Source organism: Pseudonaja textilis, chromosome Z (assembly GCF_049901715.1).
Source record: "Pseudonaja textilis isolate UNSWEBS1 chromosome Z, rPseTex1.2, whole genome shotgun sequence".
In the NCBI taxonomy this organism is placed as follows: Eukaryota; Metazoa; Chordata; class Lepidosauria; order Squamata; family Elapidae; genus Pseudonaja; species Pseudonaja textilis.
Genome location: NC_142008.1, coordinates 132,074,211 through 132,092,949, shown reverse-complemented (window position 1 = coordinate 132,092,949; position 18,739 = coordinate 132,074,211). Strand labels below are relative to the sequence as shown.

General features: G+C 42.9%; 1 protein-coding gene across 1 annotated transcript in view; it reads left to right on the top strand.

Moving 5' to 3' along the window:
• The window catches only part of EMP3 (epithelial membrane protein 3 (MAM blood group)), a 105,086-nt gene that overhangs the window by 8,890 nt on the left and 77,457 nt on the right, over positions 1-18,739 (top strand). The gene's annotated exons all lie outside the window — the stretch shown is intronic.

The window sequence follows — 18,739 nt, the reverse complement described above, 5'->3', positions numbered from 1 at the left end:
TCCGGAGTTGTTGGAGGGGTTGCGAGAGGCCACTATCTTCACCAAGCTTGATCTTCGAAGGGCCTACAACCTGGTGTGGATGCGAGAGGGGGACGAATGGAAGACAGCATTTGGCACCCGATACGGTCATTTTGAGTACACTGTGATGCCGTTTGGGTTGACCAATGCCCCCGCAGTCTTCCAGCATCTGATGAATGACGTGTTTCGGGATATGTTAGATCGGTTTGTGGTGGTGTACCTGAATGATATTCTGATCTATTCCGGGTCCAGGGACAGCCACCATCAACATGTTCATCTGGTCTTGCAACGCCTTCGGGAGCACCAACTTTATGAGAATCTGGAGAAATGTTTCTTCTTCCAGACTTCCATTGAGTTTCTTGGGCACATCATCTCTCCCAAAGGCATTGCCATGGACCCGTGTAAGGTGGCGGCCTTATGTAGTTGGGAACCCTCTTGTGGCGTGAAGGACGTTCAACGCCTATTGGGGTTCACTAACTATTACTGGACCTTCATCCTGGGTTTTGCCAAGCTGACAGGTCCAATAACTCAGCTCCTTCGAAAGAAGGTCCCATTCCAGTGGGGCCCCCTGGAGCAACAGGCTTTTGAGGCCCTCAAGAATGCTTTCATCGCAGAACCCGTCCTGAGGCACCCTGATCCGCATCGTCCTTTTCTGGTGGAGACGGATGCGTCCAACATGGCTATTGGGGTGGTGCTGTTGCAAGCCCCGGTGCATAGTGCCACTCTTTTTCCCTGCGCTTATTATTCCCGGAAACTCATTCCTTCCGAACGCAATTACACCATCTGGGAAAAAGAGTTGCTGGCTATCAAGGCTGCATTTGAAGCTTGGCGACATCATCTTGAGGGGGCCCAACACAAGGTGGAGGTCCAGACAGACCATCGGAATTTAGAACATTTGTCAATGGCAAGAAAGTTGAACCAGTGGCAGATCCGGTGGTCATTGTTTTTTGCCCAGTTCAACTTTTCTGTGACCTATATCCCCAGTGGTCACAATTGGAGGGCGGATGCCCTGTCCTGCAAACCTGAGTACCTTTGCCCCGAGGACCCCCTTCCTCTGCGGATGGTGCTGCCAGCAGAATCCTTGGCTGAAGTCCAGGAACCGGTGGACTTGCGGACTCAGGTGCAAGAGGTGCAACGCCTAGACACTTGGTCGCAGCAGAGGATGGGGGAGATTAGACCCAGATCCCCATGTACTTTGGAGGAGGGCTTACTCAAGCATCGGGGCTGGTTGTACATACCCACGGGGCCGCTTCAAGCCCTTATTATGATTCACAACAACCCTGCAGCCGGCCATTTTGGCTTTTTAAAGACCCTCCATCTTGTAATGCAGACTTTTTGGTGGCCTCGAGTACGGCATGATGTCCACGCCTATGTCACGTCCTGTGTACCGTGCAGGCAAGCGGAAGCTGCAACAGGTGTGCCTCCTCGTCTTCTCCAACCTCTGCCGACTCCAGAAAGACCATGGGGAGTGATTTCCATGGACTTCTTGACTCACTTACCCTCATCCTCAGGATTTATGACTGTGCTTGTGGTGGTTGACATGTTGACAAAAATGGCTCACTTCATTCTGTGTTGTAAATTGCCATAGACCCATACAATTGCCCGTTTGTTCTTGCAGCATGTTTTTTGTCTCCATGGTCTGCCAGATAGGGTAGTTTCTGACCGCGGTATACAATTTACAGCCCAATTTTGGAAAAGCCTGATGACCGCGTTACAGGTGCAGGTGTGCTTGTCATCGGCGCACCATCCAGAAACTGATGGTGGGACAGAAAAGGTCATTGGCATTCTCGAGCAATATTTGCATTGTTTTGCAAACCAACAGCAGAAAAATTGGGTTGATTATCTCCCTCTGGCAGAGTTTGCATTCAACAACTCCCAGCACACCTCCACCCAAATGACACCATTTTATGCTAATGTGGGGTACCATCCACGGTTCTTTCCATTGACACTCTTAGATTCCCCTGTTACCGAGACTCAGGAATTCCTTTTGGAACTACACTCAGTTCAGCAGTTAGTTCGGCAGCAACTGATATGGGCCAAGGAAGATTACAAGAGGTTCGCAGATTGCTCTCGACAGGCAATGCCTCCGCTGGCTTAGGAGACCATGTGTGGTTGTCCACAAAACATCTTCAGGTCGACCGCCTGATAAAGAAGCTGGACCATCGGTTCATTGGCCCATTTCCCATCGAGACAGTCATCAACCCCATAGCCTATCGACTGACTCTACCGTGCTCCATGCGAATTCATCCAGTCTTCCACCGTTCCCTTTTGGTCCCTGATGCCCCTTCGTGTGATCTTCGACATCCCGCAGCTGATGATCCACCACCTGTGCCCAGTGAAGATGACGCAGTAGACGGCAACATGGTCAGCATCGGGGATTCCCGCTGGCTGAAACGGTGGTACCAGTATTTGATCGAGAGGCAGTGGGATGGGCCAGAGGCCCTTTTCTGGGTGGATGCTTCCACGATCCACGCCCTGGACCTTATACGGATGTTCCATGACCATTTCCCCTTGAGACCACATCCTGACCATCAGACTCGGGGGAAGGGCCCTGCGGTGAGGGATATTGTTGTAGCTCCAATTCCTGAGCCTGTGCTGTTAGAGGAAGAGGACTCGGAAGATGAGGAGGAGGAACTGGGAATGCCTTCTTCCCCAGGACCTTCCTCTCTGGCAATGCCTTCCTCCCTGATGATGCCTCAGGTTTCATCAGACAACCAGGAGGAACAGCCTGAGATTAATCAGGAGGAAGGCATATCGGAGCAGCCCCTGACAGGGAGTCAAGAGGAAGAATCATTGGCTCGATCCTAGGCAGCGTCGTAGGGAGAAATGTGAGCAGCAACCTAGGAGGTGTGGGAGGGTCAGAGAGCGAGCTGAGTTATTGAGCCACACCCCAAAGGGGATAAAAGTGGGTGTGTTTTCTCCTGAAACTTTGTATGGGACAAAGTTTACTCTTACTTCAGGTTTTCGTTGTGAATGATCCTTGTGGTCTGCCTTGTAATTTTCAGTTAGTAGCTTTTTACTTGTTATCAATTCGGACTTGGCAGGCAGAGCATGTTGGAATGCCAAGGACATTATCAGTTCCAAAGAATTAACTCTGTGAAGTCCGAGTCAGCTTGCCTGCCTGTGTTTGTGTGAGTTTGGGAAAGAAGAAGAGAGACAGAAATTATATATATATATATATATAAAGCAATATGAGATGTTAGAATTAAATGCATCATTCCAGACTATAAATGGAAAATCACATCTGTCGGTGCCTCTATGTGTGTGTTTTAAATCACTCTGCAAATAGAAAAATGGCACAGCAAGCAAAGGACTAGGCTGAGCTATTCTCCCTAATGTAGTACCTTCCCATGTACAAGATGAATCTTTCATGAGACAGAATTCCTTTATATTTATTTAGCTTTTTATTGTAAAATTGATCCATGTTTTTCTGTTTGTAGAAATAATCAAGGTGGTTTTAGAATGGTTTTTTTAAAAAATGCAGTGTAAGAAAGAACAGTTAAAATCAATACAATTTAAATCTGAATAAATTCTGCATCACTGAAATCCATTTGCGGCTTAAAAATTTGGTAAAAAGATGCCCTTTGCCATATTCTTTAAATAACAGGAGGGGGAAAAGCCCCACAACAGAAGGGCATTTACTAGTACAGATAGTCTTCATTTCATAACAGTTCCTTTAGTGACCATTTAAAGTTACAATGGCACTGAAAAAAAATGACTTATGACTGCTTTTCACAGGAACAACCATTGCAGCATCTCTCTAGTCATGTGATCAAAATTCAGAGGCTTGGCAACTAACTCATATTTATGACGGTTGCAGTGTCCTAGGGTCATGTGATCCCTGACAAGCAAAATCAATGGGGAACCCAGTTTCACTTAACATGTTACTAACTTAAAAAATTGCAATAATTCCCTTAACAATTGTAACATAAAAAGGTCGTAGAAAGGAACAAAATTAACTTAACAAATGCTCAGCCAAAGAAATTTTGGGCTCGATTGAGGTCATAAGTCAAGGACTACCTGTAGTCTACCTTCTGGCAACAGAGGCAATTTCAAAAGGACTTCTGAGAAACCTATCAGCCGGTTCATAGCAGGAGAGATGGTCCTGCGCTTATTCAAGCCCCAGGTCTGTTTTAGGGCCTGGTCAATATCAATAGCCCTTGGCTGATAATCACAATTGGGAATAGAATTTATGTCCTTAAGCAAGATGGCTGTTGTGTCTGATTTTATGACCTTTGCCACAGTTGTTTCACTTCAGAAGTTAAGTGAATCTGTCTTCCTTTGTTGACTTTGCTTGTAGAAAGCCTTCAACTTATCAGAGCCTTTAACTTCTTCCATCAAAACCTCATTCAGTAATTGTCACTTACAGTGGCGGATTAAGGCTCACTGGTGCCCTAAGCACTGACAAATCTTGGTGCTTCCCTGCCTTTGTGCATACTGTACAAATGAAGCCATATTCTCAACTTTGTAGTTCCCCCTTTGGGCCTGGTGCCCTGTTCACATGCTTAGTCTGCTTAATGGTTAATACGCCACTGGTTGCATACAACCAACATTTACAGTTATGACATGGATGAAAAAAATAACCTTTGTGACCAATCCTTACCTTTACAATCTGTGCAGGTCCGTAGAGCAAAGCGAAGCTGAAGGAAGATTACAAGCAGAGTCACAGTTTCACTTAACCACTGCTTCCCTTAATAACTGAGTTGCCAATCCAATGGTCCAATGGTCACTAAATGAGGACTATAGGATATACAGCTGCTTCACATACTGCACCAAATCATAATGTGGCTGGCTTGATTGTGGTTCAGTGTGTTGTGTAATACCAGCGGTTGTGATTTGTGGAACATGATTTATGACTTAATGAGTAGTGCAGAGTCACCAGTTTGATTTATTCAATAAACCATGGTTAAGCAAGAGAGAGGTTAGTTTTACATCTAAACACAGCCTTGGCTGCAGTCTCTTCAGTCCCTGCCTTATGGAATATTCATTCATTTCCTCTGCTAATTTAAAAATCAGGATGGCATAAAAACCACTCATTTAAAAATCAAACCAGGGAGAGAGTTTGTTTTTCAGACAAGCATATATTTCAGTCAACAGCTGCTGCGGATGAGATAAAAAGCTGTGTACCTCATGATGCCTTCTTTTAAAAATAAAATAAATTAGAGGCGAAACATTTGCAGGGCATGAAAGTTCATTTATCAATATGTGTATTTTAGAGACGTGATCTATTTTGCAGACTTCTGAAGTTTCTAAAAAGCCGGGTAAATGATGAAAAGTGAGGATAAGCTAAACCACAGGGACAATATTTGAATAAGGAAACAGCGGAAGATAAAAATGCAGATAACAATTCCCAAAGCACAGCAGCTACATTTGGAATAGAGAGAGTATCCCTATAATTTTTAAAAAATTGTAAGTGAAACATGAGCAAAGTTTACAAATTGGGAATTTGACAGCCTCTCCTATAGTATAAAATGTGCATATCTTTTTTCAGGCCCAGGTCGCAAATAAAATGTGGTGCAATTTAATTAAAACTAAATTAAAATAACAAAATGCCATGAATATCATTATTCTTTATGTTCAGTAGTTTTGTCTACTATTTCCTTACTACTATTTCAGTAGTTTTGTCTACTATTACCATTCACATACACACAATTGTGCTTATGCACAAATATAATTTAATGACAACATATATCTCCAAATATATAGGACTGCAAAAACATGGTGACCTCTAGATGGCAGTAAAGAGATACAGAAAATCTCTTTACTATACAGTGGTCACCTGAATTTTGCAGACTGGACCAGGTAATTCTAGATAAGGTAATGAAGGCTGCAAGGAAGCGGGGTGGGAGGGAGGGAGACCCGTGACAGAATACAGGTAGTTCCCGGCTTACAACCGTTCATTTATTGACCCTTGAAAGTTACAACAGCTCTGAAAAAAGTGACTTATGACTGTTTTACGACTGCTGAAGCATCCCTGTGGTCACTTGATCAACATTCAGATGCTTTGCAACTGACTCATACTTATGATGGTTGCCGTGTCCTGGGGGGGTCATGGGATCCCCTTTTGTGACCTTTTGACAAGCAAAGTCAATGGGGAAGCCAGATTCACTTAACAACTGTGTTACTAACTTAACAATTGCAGTGATTCACTTAACAACTGTGGCAAGAAAAGTTGTAAAATGGGGCAAACACATTTAACAAATGTTTTAGTTAGGTAGCAACATAAATTTTGAGGTTGTAACTTGAGGACTACATATATATATATATATATATATATATATATATATATATATATATATATATATATATATACGTATACACACACATACACATACATACATACACACACACACACGCATATATTACAATGCAAACTTGGTCCTTTACTTCTGTGCAATGCTGTGTGATGCTACTACAAAAGCGCAGGGCTCTTGTCACCACAACACAATGCTCATTTCATCATTTTGGCAGAATCATAGTTAGAAGCAGACCTTTGCTTCCATATATAGCTCTGGATTTCATGATATGTATTGGGACTGTGCAATGTTTTTAATTGGGTTCTTAAGAAGTCACTTTAGACCAGGCAGAAGCAGGAAAGTAGGTTCTGCTTTCAACCCTTTAAAGCAGCCACATCTTTTCCTAGGATCTGATGGAACTGTGCACCTTGAAAAAAAAAGATTCAGTGCTTTAAAAAGTTGCAGACAAGTGTCACGTCTGAATGGGATTTGCAAAATCATTTCCAATCTTCTATACGGTCCTTTTATATACCATGATAATTAGCTGTGCTGGTAGGTCCATTTTAACATTTATTGGGGATCTGTGGAGATTCTCATCCAGGTCACGATTGTCCCAAAGGTGCTTTTTCAGGTCTTGTTTTTTCTTTAAAGACGTTTCACTTCTCATCCAAGAAGCTTCTTCAGCTCTGACAGGACAGTAGGGAATGGAAGGATTTATATTCGTTGAAGTCAGCTGGTCATTTGCATCCTTTTACATCTATTCTTTGAAGAAACGTCTTGAAAGAAAAAAACAAGAAAGTCTAGTTGCCTCCTGAAAAAGCACCTTTACTTGGGGATGTTAAATCCAAGACCCTATTGGCATGCTCACATCAGAACTGTTGTCTTCTGTTTGGAGCATCCTTAATCTTTGTTTTCCATTTTTTAAAATCTGTAATACTTATTCTAAAGACGTTGCCCCAGAGATTAAACAAATGTTATATTTTAGGTTGCACCATATCCTTTCTGAAAGTAGGCTGCCTATAGCACAACTGTACAGCTGAGATGACTCAAACTGGTGCATGGTTATCATTATTGTCAACAGCCACCCCTGCTCTTGCCAGAGAGTGAAAGAGGAGGGACTCTGTTTTGTTGTTTCAAATTTTAGGGTCGCAACAAGGCTGTGGATCTTGTTTTGCGATGGTCTTTTGAGCTCACCTCAACTGCATCCAATTCTGGTCACCACCATTCAAAAGCGACGTTGAGACTCCAGAACGAGCATAGAGAAGAGCAACAAAGATGATACAGAATCTGTAGGTTAAACTATATGATAAATGATGGAAGGATTTAGATATTAAAGAAGAACTAGCTGATAGCTATGATAGTTGCCAATATGGTACTTGAGAGGCTGAGATAGAGAAGAGGAGGTCAATTTATTCTCCAAAGCAGGACAAGAAGTAATGGATGGAGGTTTGTCAAAGAGAGATCAAACCTAGAACTAAGGAAAAATTTCCTGACAGAAAGAACCATCAGTGTCTTCTTCTCTGGATTCCACTACATTTTGGAATCTCAAGTATGTAGCAGCCTTGTCCATCTCTAGGTAGATCAGTGAGTCCCCCATTTCTTTACTCACATTCTTTAATTCTTCATCTACTCTTTCTAATTTCCTTTCAGTTCGTTCAGTCCTTTTCTCTACCTCTTTTATTGTTGCTTCATTTTTCTCCAAGGCCTGCTGTAATAATCCAATTTTGTCCTCTACTTTGGAGATAACCACTTTCATTTCTGCTTTTAATTTCCCCATCTCCTCTTTTAGTTCATTGATATCTGCTCTCATCTCGTTATGGTTTTTCATCATTGTTTCTTGAAGCTTCATCATCAATTCCTGTAAAGTCAGCAAAATTTATTGGATGTTGGCATTCGAGATGTTAACTTGTTTCTCTACTGGTAATGTTTCTTCTATGGTTTTTTTGTGCCATGGGCGAAGCTGTTGCCGATGTAGTTGTTAACGTTGGGGTGACCTTTCTTCCAGTTTTCAGAGCTGTAGTAGTTGTGGAAGTCATTTCTTTTAAGATTTGTTTCTGTTGTTGTACTATATTAATTATATTATCCCAAATTAACATTCAGTGATAGAATCTCTGTATTAGGATTGACCAGTATCTAATTACTTAATCTATCTTTCTGCTGGATAGCTGTGCTCTTAACTGGTTACTGGAGTATAAGTACTTATATATAAAAATATTATCACTGTATTATTTTAAATCCAAATTCTAAATCACATATATAATTTTGTAAGGTCTATGCTCAGCCTCTATACATAACTTCTTATGTAATAATATATATATAATATCCAAATCCAACTATATTTAAATATTATAAATAAATATGTGTATTTATCTAACCTTATTTTAAATATTCTTAAACACAAACAGTATTACATTCGTTCCCAAGTGGATTAATTGTGATCACACAATAAATTATAATATTAATACATAAAATCCTATACCTATTAATTAAATAATGCTTAATGTTCTTACTATTTTCCCTATATATCTAATCAAAGTATAACTATCACTATTATTAATAAATCAATTAAATCAATTAATCCAATTATTTAACAATCAGTTACAACAATCAATTTTCCTTTCCCCAGTATGCATATTTATAATCATTATAAAGAGAGAGTAAAGAAGGAGAGATAGTTCAACATATCGCCAGACGATGAGGGAAATAGAAGAAAAAAAATTGAGCAAATGTATACAGAAAAAAGGGAGTAAAAAGAGGGGGGGAAGGAATTTTGAAGTAAGTTTTTAGCTTTGTAGTAGTGACTGCAATTACATGGTATCTCCACACATTTGGAAGCCTCCACTTTTACTTTTTGTCTTAGTAAAAGTTTTTGTCTTAGTGTTCCTAAGTTCAATTTTCCTGATTTTCTTCAGATAGAACCACCTCCTCAATTAGATCAGTATGCTCCCTAAAGGGCTGTTAAGTGGTTTATATCAGTTTATATCAGTTATATTGTTACGATGGTTTCAGGGTTTCTAAATATCGCCTGTGGCGCCACACTGTCTCTGTTCCATCAGCTCCGATCTTCTTCCCATCTCCGCTTTAATAAAGTCTTTCAGAATAAAAATCAAATGAAATAGTCCAAATCCTCCATAACTTCCAGGCACCTTCCAGCCGATAGTCTCCCAACCGCGTAAACTTCCCTCTTTACTTGTTATTGTTCTCTCTCTCTCTCTTCTGTCTGCCAAGCCCTTTCACTTTCACTTGCCTTGCATCCGCTTTTTAGCCGCTTTCTTTTAGGTCTCCGGACAAACATTTGTAACAGCCTTATAAAAATCTATGGCATTCCAATCCTCCTCTTCATCGCTAATTTTCTCTGCCACACTCTTCCCCAATGATCTCACAAACTGTCACTCACTCGCTTCTTTACATCAGTGGCAGTCCAGACTTCGGAGCCGCCATTGATAGGAGGCTGTTTCTTGCTCATTGGGCTCTGGAGGGCTCCTCTTCGCTACAGGGGGTTTGCCTTCCCCGCACTACAACCCGAGTCTCCCCCACACCGGCACAAATCTCTCCAGAACTCGTGCACCCTCAAAGGATCACGCCAACCGCAAAAAGAGATTAACTGAAACCACGGATTTCTGCACCTCTGTTCTTCCTTGCCTTGCCACCGGAAGTCCTCAGCCAGCCTGGAAGTTTTTAAGAAGAGATTGAACAACCATTTGTCCAGAAAGGTATAGGGCCTCCTGCCTTGGCAGGGAGTTGGACTAAAAATATCCAGGGTCACTTCCGATTTTATTATTCTATGTTTATTACACTAATCAACATTCTCTCTTCTTTAAACATGCAGTTACATTATTATTTTTTTCTACTGTCCACTCCTAAACCACCATTATATCCTGTTGAGTTTTGAGGAGTTGTGCTACTGTGGCTGAACACACCCCCTTATTACTAATAATACTTATTTTATGTTTGCAAGTTGTCAGAATACAGTTGCTAGCTTGTCTTCAAAAATACTGAAGAACATCTGTTTCACAAACCCTTAATTTAACTGTTAGTTTAATTTGAGAAGTTGGTTTGCTAGTTTGCAGCTGAGCCACGAAGTCTCAATAATTGCTTTGTTGGTTCAGAGCACTACTATAAATTACATTTTCATGTTGTTTTTACAATAATTTGGGGCTGAAGAGTGCTGACTTCATAGTGTAAAAAGACAGTTCTCTTCATCCCATAACGAAGGAGCAAAGAGAGCCAGCATGCTACTGGGTCCAGGCAAGGAAAGGGAACAAAGGGCTTCCCCCAACCCAACCAAGGGTCAATTCAGTGAACAATCAGGATTACAGATGTGACCACATGACATGGACTACATTTCCCATGATGCATTTCCTTAAGGGGACAGCTCCCAATTCTAACTTAACTATCTCAATTCCCAATTACCTACCATGTTTCTCCAACAATACGGCCTCCACCAATAGGAAGCCCCACCATGTTTTATTGGCATAAAATCAAATTAAGCCCCTCCCCCCAAATTAAGGCCCATATTAAACATGCGAAATGGGGGGGAATGGCAGGGGGGTTGCCGTTAGGAAGTACTTTTGTTGCATGCCTGGATATGGTGCTGCCTGCGTTGGTGGGGCACTTCATATCGGAAGACCTTCCGCCACCGTTGCTTTCCCTTCTCCCTTGCTGCCGCGGTGTTAGAGCAATGCTGTGGCATTTGGAGCAGCCATGTGCAGCCAGCCAGGGCTCCTCCCTGCAACCGGAGCCCTGCGGAGACACTTGGCTTCAGGCGCTCCTGTCGCCACCTTCCCTTTGCCCTTGAAGGTAAAGCAAATTATTTTAAAAATGACAACCTACTACAACAAAGCCTCCCCTGCCCGAGAGGACAGTCCAACCCCTCATGGGGAGGCGAATCTCCTGGGGCCGCAGCACAGGATCAGCCCACCTCGGGAGAAGCACCCAGCTGCCATCCCTGCCTGGCGCCGGGCAGAGCGCGAAGAGCTTCGCCTGGGGCGCGCAGTGCGGCTGACAGGCAGGCCCTCCTGCCCGGCAGCAGAGCTCTCGCCAAGGCAGCGAGTGCCTCCCTGCCGGGCCCTCTGCTCATCCCGCCAGGGCCGCGCCAGGCGATGCTCTTTGTGCCCCAGGCAAAGCTCTTCGTGCTCTGCCCGGCACCAGGCAGGGATGGCAGCTGGGTGCTTCTCCCGAAGTGGGCTGATCCTGCACTGCGGCCCTGGGAGATTCACCTCCCCATGTGGGGTTGGGCTACCCTCTCGGGCAGGGGAGGCTTTGTTGTAGTAGGGTGTTATTTTTAAAATAATTTGCTTTACCTTCGAAGGCAAAGGGAAGGCGGCGACAGGAGCGCCTGAAGCCAAGTGTCTCCTCAGGGCTCCGGTTGCAGGGAGGAGCCCTGACTGGCAGCACGTGGCTGCGCTCTAACACCACGGCAGCAAGGGAGAAGGGAAAGCAACGGTGGCGGAAGATCTCTCGAACATCCAAGCTCTCGCTGCCCGCCCACCCGAGGATGCGGGGGGGAATTAAATCACCCCCGAAAAGACGGCCTAGCTGTTTTTTGGGGTCAAAAAATAAGGCCCAGCCTTATTTTGTGAGAAACACGGTATATACTGTCTGGACAGCACAAAGATCCTTCTAGATCTTCCCAATCGTAATCTTCCCCATCTGATTTTGCTTACATGTAGGACTACAGTTTCCATCCTACTAGAAGTATGGCATGTGTTAAGAAAAAGCTAGGTTTGAGAACGCTGCTGCATTTGTTACATTGCAAATGTTGCAGAGCGGGGGCAGTTATTCTATTGATAGCCAAGGGCCATATTTCTCTTTTTATAGACAAGAGCTTCTTAGGTGTGTGAGAATTCAAAATGGACAAGAGCACCATTTACGGGTTGCAAATATTTGAATTACCACTAGCAACCACATGGAGGTACAGACATCTCTAATTCTTTGCTGCCACCCAATGGTTGTCTGGATTTTTGGACCTCAGATATAGTTCCCCTAGTTTGGTACCATGTCCATGGAGATCCTCAGTCCTCCAGGTCATGGTTGTCCCAAAGGTACTTTTTCAAGAAGCAACTGGACTTCCTGTTTTTCTTTGAGGATGTTTCACTTCTCATCCAAGAGGCTTTTTCAGCTCTGACAGGATGGTAGGGAATGGAAGGATTTGTATTCCTTGCAGAGAGAGGGTCACTTGCATTCTTTTAGAGAGTCACTGAGGCCACTTGGAGGTTTGTCTGTGTCCTCAGGGTCACTTGAGCAGTGCCAATGGGTGTGGAGGTTTTTTTTGGAACTGCTGAAGGGACTGGAGATAGATGATGTCCTATCCCTCCCCCTCTCTTGAGAGAAGGCTGTTAAAGTTTGACATAGATGGCCTCTTTGACCCCTCGTTCAAAGCAGCGGTCCTCTCTGTCCAAAATGTGGACTTTGCTGTCTTCAAAAGTGTGGCCTTTGTTTTTTAAATGCAGATGGACAGCTGAATCTAGTAGTCCTGATGGGTTTGTTTTCCTGTGTTGTGCTACGCGTTTATGAAGTGATTTGAAAGTTATTCTGTTAAGCTTATATGGATAGTCCCTATTTTTTTTCTCTCTTCCTTTCCCCATTTGCTCCTTCTCATAGTGGCAGTTTAGCCTTACCCTGCAAACTTCATTCCGAAAATATGTGTGTATTTATTAAAAGGCAGTACATGTCAATATTTAAAATAAATAGGATGTGGGAATGCAAAATAATATCTCATAATAGCTGTTGGGAAAGCCGAGGGCAGCCAAGAAGGTGCGTTTATATATTTCACAATGGAAACCCAAAGGATCAGGTTCTACTTTCCAAACAGAAACCAGGATGCCAGCCCTGTCCTGGGGCATGGTAATGGCTTGTCATGAGTCACAGCGGCGTCAGGAAAATACATTCCTAGCAGACATACAAATATTTATAGATATGAGCTCAGACTGAGGCGCAGCTGCCAAGAGAGCTATTGGAATAGAAGCAGCTGTCCGGGAAGTTGGAATCCTTTATACAATGGTGGAAGAGGAGATGACTTTCATAGTCTTTGGAGATGGAGTTATTTTCATAAGCATTTTGTAGCAGGATTGAAGGCTTGGAGAAGATCTTTGATTTGTCCAGGATGGCTAAATATAGAGGTTTCCTCAGATATCTGGCAGGAAGACCTAGCCTGTTTTTCCAAACTTCCAGATGTGCTATGTTGAAAGCCCTGCCTGTGTTTTACACATGCATAGAGACACACATTCTGCTCTTTCTTGTCTATGCGCCCAACACATTTCAGGAACAACAGCTGTGTTCAGTCAGCTTTCCAGAACGGAAACTCCAGAGCACATGAGGGAGAATTTCCATGGGGGCGAAACTATCCTGTCTGCGCTTTTTCTCCTGACAAATTCAGCTAAAATCACGAAGTTAAGGAAAGAGATGAAAAGTGTGCTCCAACATGTATATATTTTTGTCCATGTGAAACTGAACTCTTCTCTTCTACCTAGCTAAAAATCAGCCAGCCAGATTGCAGTTCCAAACCTGCATCAAAACGGCTGGTTTTGAAGCGAAGACCTGAAGGCCATTTTTTTTTAAATGTTCAAGACGGTTCAGATGCCATCAGAACTGAACAGTGTGACTCTGTTGTTCATCTTTCTTTAGGCTTTCAGTCCCAGGCTCCATGAACAGGAAAGAGGGCTGATACTTGGTATGAAAAAAGAGACAAAGAATCCACAGAGCCAAAACTTTTAGGTGTTATACAAATTAATAGAATACTTTATTGGCCAAGTGTGATTGTACATACAAGGAATTTGTCTTGGTGCAAATACTTTCAGTATACATAAAAGATACATTCGTTGAGACTCAAGAATAATAAGGTACGATACTTAATAATAGTCATGGGGTACAATAAGCAATCAAATCATACTAGGATACATCATAAGGATACAAGCAACAAAGTTACAGTCATACGGTCACAAGTGGGAGGGGATGGGTGATAAGGAGTGATGAGAAGATTAACAGTAATAGTAGTGCAGACTTTGTAAATAGTTGGACAGTGCTGAAGGAATTATTTGTTTAGCAGAGTGATGGCGTTTGGAGAAAACTTGTCCTTGTGTCTAGTTGTTCTGGTGTGCAATGTTCTATAGCATCGTTTTGAGGGAAGGAGTTGAAACAGTTTATGTCCGGGATGTCAGGGATCTGTAAATATTTTCACAGCCCTCTTTTTGACCCGTGCAGTATACAGGTCCTCAAATGAAGACAGGTGGGTAGTAATTGTTTTTTCTGCAGTCCTAATTATCCTCTGAAGTCTGTGTCTGTCCTGTTGGGTTGCAGAACCAAACCAGACAGGTATAGAGGTGCAAATGACAGACTCAGTAATTCCTCTGTAGAACTGGATCAGCAGCTCCTTGGGCAGTTTGAGCTTTCTGAGTTGGCGCAGAAAGAACATTCTTTGTTGTATTCTTTTAATGACGTTTTTGATGTTAGATGTTCATTTTAGGTCATGTGATATAGTAGAACCTAGAAATTTGAAGGTCTCTACTGGTGATACTCTGTTGTCTAGTATTGTAAGAGGTGGTAGTATGGGAGGGTCTCTTCTAAAGTCTACCACCATTTTTACGGTTTTGAGTGTGTTCAGTTCCAGATTGTTCCGGTTACACCACAAGGCAAGTTGTATAACCTTCTGTCTGTATGCAGATTCATCACTGTCTCGAATGAGACCAATCAATGTTGTGCCATCAGTCATGTTGTGTCATTAATCAAAAAGTTGGGAGTTTCGAAGCTCTCTTTCTGAAGCAAGGGGATGAGAAGACCCCCCAACGAGTGGAAAAGAAGAAGAAAACCCCCGGAGACCGGTAAAATAAGGGAGGATCTTCAGAGATGCAAAATGGATCTCAACAGATCCAGAATGGTATTACAAAGCATTACAAATGATGCAGCAAATGAAGGTTGAAAAGCTGTGAGCTTTTCATATAATATAGGTAGTCCTCGACTTACGACCATTCACTTAGTGACTGAAGTTACAAAGATGCTGAAAAAAGTTATTTATGACCAGTTTTTGCACTTATGAGTTTTGCAGCATCTCTATGGTCACATGATCAAAATTTGGGCGCTTGGCAACTGGTTTGTATTTATGATAATTGCATCCTTCCACAATCATGGGATCCCAATTTCTAACTTTCTCAGCTGGCTTTCAACCAGTAAAGTTAATGAGGGGGAAGCCAGATTTGTTTAACAACTGCAGGCTTCACTTAACAATTGCAGTGATTTGCTTAACAACTGTGGCAAAAAAAGATGGTAAAATGGGGTGCAATTCATTTCAGCAATGGCCTTGCTTAGCCACAGAAAATTTGGGCTCAAATGTGGTCCTTAGTTGAGAACTACCTATACTGCAATGGCAGATTCCACCTGCTGTTTTGTTGTTTTTTAAACCCAGTACCAACAAACATGCACATCTGCACACTTCTTCAGTTTAGCTCTATGGTGAGGTCCATCCACTGTTGACAAAAATAAAGATGTAATTTCCTGCCAATGAGATTTTCTCCTCTGAAGTTCAGCTCTTGAGAATTAACACTTAACTCCGATTGCAACAGTGAAGGGATATATTTTGCTTTCTTTTAGCAGCTTTATGCTTTTTCTAGAATACACACGTGTTCCTCCAGCCACCCACTCCATTCCAACAAATTTTGTAGTCATACCCATCAAGTAAGAGTTATAGCTCATACAACTGAAATATATACCCGTTTATGTGGAAGTGCACAGCAGCTATAACCATCCCAAAGAATCATTATCACAGTTGCCAGGGGAAGTGGGGAATACTGAAGGAAAATAGAAAGACAAATTTGTGCCTGACCAACTAAATGCGACAGGATTTTAATAATACTTATTCAAATTGTACTACCAGATCTTGGCTGCAAAACCTCAGACTGCCTGTCAGTGTGTGCTCCCTTCAAAATCCAAGAAAGAAATACTCAGACTCCGTGGATTAGAGCAAAGTTATCCTTTTACTGGAAATTAAAGTGGAAGCTACAGATGGAATTTCGAATCTGAGAAATTGGCACACAGATCACATATACAAAGGAATGGAATTGTTCCCACCCCCCAAAGTCCAAAAGACTCTTCCAATTAAAAGTTCTGAATATGATCATGTGGGCATCTTCAGGTGGTGATGAGGCCTCTGTCCATTGACCTTGACATATTTTGATAAAACTTCACAGCTGCGCAAAAGGGGATAGAAGCTAGCAAGGAAATGGAAAGTTAAAGACAAGAATTCATACACCCCCTCCCCTTGCTTACCCACAGTAAAGGAATGCAAAACACCTCCAGCTCTCTTCCCCCAAGTCACCCCCGCCCCCCGTTGCTAATGACAGCCGAAAGAATTAAGCCTGGCAGCAGAGAGGATGTAGCTGAAGAGATCTTGAGGCTGACACTACCACTAGGGGGCAGTATTGATAGGTCTCTCTGCTGCCATCAGGAGGTCATCCAGAATTTTGCCACTCAGATTTGCTAGTCCCTAGTCTTTAAAAAGTGGAAGTGGGAAAGGAAGGGAGAGATCCCTTATGACTCCAGAAGTCTCAAAAATGGCTGAGTATTAGCACCAGTTTTATAATTTGCTAGTGTAGTAGATAAAAATGAATCCAGGAGATGATTTAAACCTCCGATGGAGAAGGAAATGATGTTTCATTAAGCCACATTTAGAAAATTCACACCCATAAAATACCTTCTTCCATAAAAGGGTGTTTCTGATCCTTCAAAAGTTTTTCCTCTTCAAATCTGCCAACATGGGAACAAACACAGAACAAGCAAAAATGGCTATTGCACCAATTTTATATATATAAAAAAATCCCTACACAGTAGAGAAGGAAAAATATTTGCTCATCCTGTGCACCTGTCTATAATCATATACAAAAAGTCTACACACAAAAATCTTCATGGTTCTTCTGGAAAGGAGCTGCAAAGCTGGATGGCTACCCTTCCTTTTCCAAGATCTGGAGTGGACAGGCGGGAATTCCTCCAAATTGTTGGTAGTTCCCCATCAATGGCAAGAACAGAGGGCTAAGGATGGAGATGTTTTTCTATTGTGGCTCCCATATATCTATCCCATAGATTTATTTAACAGATGACAATAGCCCAGTGTTTTTCATTTTGGCAACTTTAAGATGAGTGCATTTCAATTCCAGAATTTTTTAGCCAGCCTGGCTGGGGAATTTTGGGAGCTGAAGCCTATTTATCTATAAATGTTTGAAAAATACTACTGTAGAGTGAAGAAGACATCAAATGGAATGGGGCTTATCCAGGGGTGGGATTCTATAGGTTCGCACCTATTTGCTACAACCGGTTGTTAACATTCTAAGCAGTTTGGAGAACCGGTTGTTAGAAGAAATTACTGGCCTAATCCTGTAAGGAAGGCAGGAAGGAAACATTCTGGTGTTGCTTACAGAAACTGCCTCTCCATTAACCCTTATCACATTCTTGGCAGGACTAGACTTCCTGTCTCTGGAACTTCTCTGGAGTTTTTTCCCCCTCCTTTGCTGGAACTTTGCTTGTACGGAGTAACCATTCAAAGCTACAATGGCACTGAAAAAAGTGACTTATGACTGTTTTTCACACTAATGACTGTTGCAGCATCCCCACAGTCACGAGAGGCCAGGCGAGGAGAGGCGTGCCTCGATGTGAGTGATATTGAGTTGGCCACACCCAGCCAATAACATGACCAAGCCATGCCCACCAACTAAGCCACGCCCACAGAACCGGTTGTTAAAAAATTTGAATCCCACGCCTGGGCTTATCATTATCCAAGTTAAAATGAATATTCAAAGGATTTTTTTCTATAATGCTGTAGGAACCATAATGGAATAATCGAGTTGGAAGGGACCTTGGCAGTCTAGTCCAACCTTCTGTTCAAGCAGGAAACTCTATACTAGTGATGGCGAACCTTTTTGTTGTGGTGTGCCAAAAGCGTGCGCGTGCCAGCACCCACAATGCAATGCATCCCACCCCCTTTCTTTCACTGTGCATGCGTGCACCTCCTAGCTGATTTTCAGCCCATTTGAGGCAGTTTTTGCCCTCCTGGAGGCTCGAGGGAAGCCTCTGAAGCCTCAGGAGGCCGAAAAATGGGCCTTCCAGAAATTCAGTCTCCGGAGAGCCTGTGGAGCTTGGGGAAGTCCGTTTTCACCCTCCCTGAGGCTCAAGGAAAGCCTGTGGAGCCTCTGGAGGCTGAAAATGGGACCATTTCGGCACTTCTGGTATTTCCGGAAGGCCGGTTTTTCAGCTTCCCGAGGCGGCAGAGGCTTCCCTCAAGCCTCCAGGAGGGCGAAAAAGGCTGGGCCAAAAATCAGCTGGAAGGCATGTGCATGCGCAGTGCACGTAAGTTTTGCTGGGGCTCGTGTGCCCACACAAATGGCTCTGCGTGCCACCTATGGCACGCATGGCCTAAGTTCACCATCACGTCTCTATACAATTTCAGACAAATGGCGTCCAATCTCTTCTTACAAACCTCCACTAAATGGAGGCAAGTCATT